The 6761-nt window shown below is 45.8% G+C and overlaps 1 long non-coding RNA gene across 1 annotated transcript; it reads right to left on the minus strand.

Moving 5' to 3' along the window:
- Window positions 1-574: 574 nt before the first annotated feature.
- Window positions 575-6363, minus strand: LOC129644629 (uncharacterized). Its single transcript, XR_008710896.1, has 4 exons — window positions 6173-6363; window positions 3090-3357; window positions 1354-1482; window positions 575-704 (listed from the first exon to the last, which is right to left on the minus strand). It is a non-coding gene; the product is annotated as an uncharacterized LOC129644629 (long non-coding RNA).
- Window positions 6364-6761: the final 398 nt, after the last annotated feature.

Genomic DNA, 6761 nt, shown 5'->3' on the forward strand with positions numbered 1-6761 from the left:
GACCCAGGTTCAATCCCTGGGTTGGGAAGATCCTCTGGAGAAGGAAATGGCACCCCACTCCAGTACTCTTGCCTGGAAAATCCCATGGACGGAGAAGCATGGTGGGCTACAGTCCATGGGGACACAAAGAGTCAGATACAACTGAGTGACCACTCACTCATTCACTGGACCCATTCAGGGTCATGGGCTCCAGTTTCAGCTCCATTCTGTTGATCACATATCTACATCCCCACCTCTGAACCCTCTCCTGAGCTTTCTATCCTTATTTCTAAACACCTAATGGGAAGCTCCACATGGCAAAATTCAAAGATCTTCAAACTTAATACATCCAAAGTTAAGTTCATGACCATCCCTCAAACCTGTCTGCCTGCATTTTCTGTCTTAGTCCCTGAGTCTGTACTACTAGAAATGCCTGCCTCAATCTTTACTTTTTTTCTAGTCCAAACTTCCAAGCATCTGCTAAATAACACCAAGTTGTGTTCATCATCAGAACTTTTTATTACAAATGGCAGAATCCCAACTCAAACAAGAAAAAGAAATGTATTAGCTCATGGAACCAAACCATAAAAAAGGATGGATTTGTGTGAATTGTACCAGATTTCTCACTCCACCTTTCGTCTCAGCTTTTGTTCTGTTTGCCCTCATTCTTCCAGGTTCCTTCACGTGGAGGGGGCCGTGGCTACTAGCAGCCCAAAAGGCACACCCTGTTAACAATAATGAGAAGAGACGCTTAACCTGTATCAGGCACAGTTCTAGGCACTTCAGAGCCTGTGAGGCAACAAGAAAGAGACAACATGCACTCCACTTCAAATTTAGAAAATCCATAGACAAGCTCTAAATTGAGCCAGCTTGGGTCACGTATCCACCTGCTGAAATAATCACTGGGTCTAGAACCATGAAGTAGAGTAACTGCAGGGTTTGGACCATCCACCAACCCCTTAGCTTGAGTGATTCAAGTAGGAGGAAGTCTGATGAACCACAGCAGTGGAAAAACACGCAAGGTTAGACTTCGAGGCAAGAAATGGAAATGCATTAACTCTACAGTGCTGATTCAAGTTCATGGGTCTTTTGAAAACTGAGAAACCTATCAGGAATTGTATCTGAATAGACGTCTCACCCACCAAAAAAATGTACAGAAGAAAACCACGACATTCCTCAAAAGACAATTTTAACAATACACTAAAAACACAAATAAAGGGTCATCAGAGATCAAAGATGTATGACAAGAGTTCCTAGCCTCTGAAAGCATAGAATATCTTTTTCAAAAAAACTCTCAAACTTCTGAATAATAGTGGTTGTAATGATAGAAAGCATAATGATGAGACAGAATGGCATGCCTTTGTATAACGTTACCTGTTCAGCCTGCAGGTGCCTTTTCATCTCTTGCACTGACTTTGAGGCCCCAGGGAGGTCTGTGGTCATCGTTGACATTTAGCTGTTCTTTCCCAAAGAACTTCAGAAAGAGTTCTACCTGAAAAATTTCTGGAAACAGTATTGAAATTGACCACTGAAATTATTAACTTCTTACAGAAGAATCTCCACAATGTATCTGTAATTTAACTTTTTAAGATAAATAGTTGGAAAATTTATCCTGAGGTAACTTGACATTCATCATTGTTTCAGACCCCAAACACTGTATCAATGGGCTGGCACTTACTGTCATGCATGGTAAACTCTATTTTTCTTCTATTTCTACATCTACAATTCCTCAGATTATTGATTTCTCACTCATCAGAAGATTTGTAAACATAATAAAGCTTTAATGAAGCACACATGAATATGAATTTGTGATGTGTATAAATTAAGTCTCCCACTGCAGCATTCGGGGAAGATATTTCTCCCAAGAGCCAATGACAGGTGTGTAATAAGATGCTATTTTCATTCCCCATCATCTAAGGTTTTGGATATAACTGGAAACATTCTTGGAAGCAGGGGGAGGGGATTGTCTGAGTCATTGTTGTGAAAGCCATTATTCTGCATCATGCTCAGTTGGACTTGGGAATGAATTAGAACAAATGTTCAAGAATGTTCTGTTTCTACATGAAGCTATTTCATCTGTTATCTCTTCCTCTTGCACTTAAATGTGACCAAAAGATCTTCCAAAATGAAATGCAGTCTTGTATGAAATCAAATTGATTTCTCTTATTTGTAATCTACCAGAGGATATTTGTCCTGAGTATTAGGGGGCAGCAGAGCTATTGTTTTTATTTTAAAAAAAGAAAAGAAAAAGGAAAAAAACATTTGGCATTGTTGTTAAAAAGGAAAAACTATACAGTGTGTTCTGTATTTGAAATTCCATGAACTGTTGATAAGCTGGGTTTTTCCTGTAAAGAGAGACATGCAAAAGTCTGATTTTCCCACCTTTCACTTTCACCATCCCCAGCACCCCTTGTTCAGTCAAATGTGTATGAAGTCCCAAGTTATCTAAGAAATGCCCCCCTCCATCCAGGATCAAACAAAATGCTTCTGGAATGGAACATCAGCAGAACTCCCTTTGTTTACCTTTTTCCCTCCATGTTTTTTTATTGTTGGCAGTGACTGCAGTTCAGAAAAAAGGTCACCTGCTTTCAAACAGAAATGAGGAAAGGCTAAGTCTGTGTGTGCTTGTACACAAGTGTGGGTATGTGTGTGTGTGTGTGCGTGTGTGTGCGGCACGTGCACACGCTGGGATGGGATGGGGGACATCCAATGTGTTCCTGCACAGGAGTTATTTACTGTGTTGAATCTGTCTTCAGATGCTTATAAAATATTCAGCAGGCTGGAAGGAACCTCTCTAGAGGGTGCTAAGCCCCAGACGGACATGTTAGGGAGTAAGTACTCAGTCACCTCTTCATAGGAAGGCTCAGGAGTCCCCAAGAAGGTGCTTGTGCTGAAATGCCTCTAGGCTGGCAGAGCCAGCACTGACCTAGGGGGGCAGGAGAACCATGACTCCTCAACTGTGAAAAATCAGGGCACCCGACACTGGCTTCAGGAGCCCCAGTTTTTTATGTATGAAATGAAAAGCTTGAACTAAGTCAGGGATCTTCCACTCTGACCACACAGTAGCCTCATTTGATTTTCTTGTTTTTAATAATGATAAAGGGCCTTACCCCAGACAACTTGAATTAAACCTTCAAGGATGGAACCCAGACACGATTATTTTCTTTTAAGCTCCCAGGTGCATCTAGGTGCAGCCAGGGTAGTAGCTGGGTGATTGCCAAGGTCTCTCCAGTGCAGGCTCTACAGGACTTGCTCCAGTCAGATCAAGTGTCTGTTGGGTCAGCTCTCTCTCCTCAGCAGGCCACACTGCCCAGTCATTCTCTGTCCAATGGAACTTTCCATATTCATATGACACCAGGGCCAAAGCTCCTATAGGATCTGTGAAAACAGTCAATGTCATTAATTGAACTAGCCAACCTAAAGAGTGAGGGAGGAGTTGGAGGGAGGAGGGGAAGGATCCATTGTTTAAAGGGAATCATTGTGGTTCCTAAGAAAACTGCAGGACAGCACTGAAGCTGCAGGGAACTATGCACGGCGAGCTTATTTCCCTGTTCACCTCCAGCTACGACATCTCTTTTGCAGCCCAGCGCTGTGCTGCAGAGATAAACTAATTTAATCAGTAGCAAGAGCTGCATTTTGATCTTGCAATCAAGTTACACAATTTCCTTTTCCAGGACAGCCCCACACTTCTGTTCGGTTCTCTTGCCTCTCAGAGTTTTCTTTCCCACTTGCTCCCATTTAACCCATCCATCCCCGCTTCCCATCCTCCAAAGATCTGCCCACTGCCTTGTGCACCCCCACCCCACCCCTCCACATACTTTTTTTTTTTTTTGTAATTTCCCATTCGCCCTACTTTGTATGCTCTGGCCCTCCTTTCCCACTTCTCCATTTCCCAGCCAAGACCGCTGGGCCACTGATGGTTATGAGGATGTGGAAATCTGAGCCACAGGCATGAATAATGAATTGGGAGCAGCAGACTGAAGCCAGTCGGAACTGAGAACACTATTTCTGAAATGCAGCCAAATGATTTAGCAAGAGGCGATATGGAGTTACGGCAATCCCTGGAAGTCCTGGACACAGTGGTAATTATGAAAATGCAGTTTTGACAATGTACTAGTCCAATGGAAGTTCCAAGGCCGATGGAAGTGTCATACCCTGCTTTGGGCTTAAGTGAGAGCTGTGGAAGGTATGGTGACACTCGCTGACCCCATTGGACTGAGGGACTAGTGCCATCACTGGCAAGATAGCCTGCTTCCCTATTCCAAGAATAGCATCACCACCCTGAGTCCAGTGCAGCTGGACAGGATGGCTAGAGGGGCTGGTGCTGGAAGCTCCATCTGGCTGTAAGGTCAGACAAGTGGAGGAATCTGGAACTTGAGGTTGCCAGGATGGGTACAGGCAGAGTTGTCTGCTGCTCTTCTAACTCATTAGAAACCAGCCTAAGTACCAGCCCTCAGCTTTCCTGTGTCTGATCCTCTACTGTTTCCATTTAGTCAGAAACCTCCTTTGGAACTTCCCTTTACAAGCAAGACTTAATGGATGGGCCTATGGAGTCTGTGGTTCAATGTGGGGACTTGCTGGAACTGGTTAGTGAACAATCTTCATTAACATTCTGGCCACCCCTCCAGTCCTTTCCCATTTTCCCTCCAAATGCTGCCAGACATATCTTTGTGAAATATAAACCTGGTTATTGGACTATCTACCTAGAAACCTGTTAGCGGCTACTCATGGGCTGTAGAATGGAGGCTAAATTCCTGATCATAGCATCCAAGGCTGTCTGTGACTTGACCCAAACTTCCATCGCCCACCCCTTGTCTCCCTACAGCCCAGAGATGCTGCAGAGCTTTCTGCTTTGTGTCCTCTGCTGCTCCTTACCTGCACATCTGTGATCAGCCTGTGTCCCCAGCATCTCTGTCTCCTTCATGAACACCCATTTATCCTCCCAAGACCCAATGTAGGAGCCCTGCTTGCTAGGAATTCCTCTGGAGCGCTCATATCAGAGGAACTCTCCTCCCCTTGTATTCCCATCTTATCTGCTGCCTACTAAAACACGGGAAGGATCTCTTTGGGAGCAGGAAATGTGTTACCCAGCCCAAAATCATTCTGCTCATTGCATAACAGGCCAGTAAATCAGGAGAGGAGTTGTTGGGGCAAGGGGAAAGCTAGCAGAAAGGGGAAAGCTAGCAGACCCATAAGACAGCAGGCTAGTGTCTCAAAAACCCATCTTGTCTCAATCCAAAATTCAGTTCCTTTTATATAGAGGAGGGGGAGGGGGAGTGGCCCAGTGCGATGCCAACCAGTGGCTGAAGCATGACTCCTAAGGGTTGCTTCTTGACAGCTGCTCCCGAAGGTCGCTAACTTAGGGGAGGGTCCCACTGTAACACTGACCAATGGCTGAGCAGGACTGTTAACGGCCACTCACTGACAGTTGCTCCCTAACTGTCTCTCACTAACGGTCGCTTGCTTGGGGGAGGGGTCCACTGCCAGGAGGACCAATGGCTGAGCTGGAACACTAACAGAGGCTCACTAACAGCTGTACACCTACCCCGCCCCTATTACAGACAGACACTCCGGAGGCAAAGACTCTGTCCCATTCACCCAGGAATGCTCCCTGCATCCCACATGATGCCAGTAGACATGTATTAATGCTTATGCAGAGAATCCCGGCTGGGACAGAACAGGAAGCTAGGATCGTAGGACTCCCATCTTACAAAAATGGACGTTCCCACAGTCCCTGCCTTGAACAGAGGTCCAGCCTTCTGAGCCACACTCCGCTTCCCATCCCTCTCAATGGAGAGGTCCCAGCACCTGCCTCTCAGATACCCCTACCCCCCGCCAGACGTGCTGTGATTGTCATCTCAGGGGGTGCGCTACTCCCAAGTTCCCAGTTCTTGTCATCATTACGCAACCTTGACAGGCAGTGGAGACACACCCTGGTGACTCAGATATTGCCAGCTGTGAGCTGAAGCTTTCGAGCCAAAACTTAGTTCACTTTCCCCGAATGAGGGCAATAACTGAGTCAGGAAGGAACTAGGTAGAGCAGGTACGTACGAATCTCTGTCTGAAAATACAAACGTGCAGAAAAGGTATCTTGAACTTTTCACAACTCGATTTAATTTCTCCCATTTTTTCCCTAAGAATGTGAAGTCAGTCTTCCCTCCTTTCCCTTTACTATAGTGTAGCATCTGAGCACCTGGGAGGGTTAAGATGGTGTCCAGGTGAAGGCGGACCTGGTCTTCATCCTCAGCGCCTTCTTTTCATCCTGGTTCCTGGTTCTCATCTAATACAGTCTGCCCCCATGGTCGCTGAGGCTTCCTCATTTCTGTCCTTTCTGCCATGCTTGGAAACCAAGAAACCATGCTGGGGTTGTAATGGAGCCTGGAGAACTCTGGAAGGCTGTAATAGCAGCAGGGGAAGGCTCCCAGCTGTAGCAGCCCTGGTCAGAAGGCCCCGCCCACAAGCCAGCAGCCAATTAGGGAGAAACTGTCAACCAGCAACCATTAGTGGTCTTGCTCACCTATTGGTTGGTGCCTCAGTGGGCCCCTCCCCCAAGCAAGTGACGGTTAGAGAGCAACTTTCAACCAGTGACCATTAGTCAGCCATTGGTCAATGCCACATTGAGCCCCGCCCCTTCCTTCTCGTCTGTATAAAAGGATCCCAATTTGGGACTGAGAGTAAATGGTTCTCTGAGATGCTAGCCTGCCATCTTCTTGGTCTGCTAGCTTTCCCATGAAAGTCATTATTCCTTGTTCTAACAACTTGTCTTTCAATTTATTGGTCTG

Source organism: Bubalus kerabau, chromosome 2 (assembly GCF_029407905.1).
Source record: "Bubalus kerabau isolate K-KA32 ecotype Philippines breed swamp buffalo chromosome 2, PCC_UOA_SB_1v2, whole genome shotgun sequence".
NCBI lineage: Eukaryota > Metazoa > Chordata > Mammalia > Artiodactyla > Bovidae > Bubalus > Bubalus kerabau.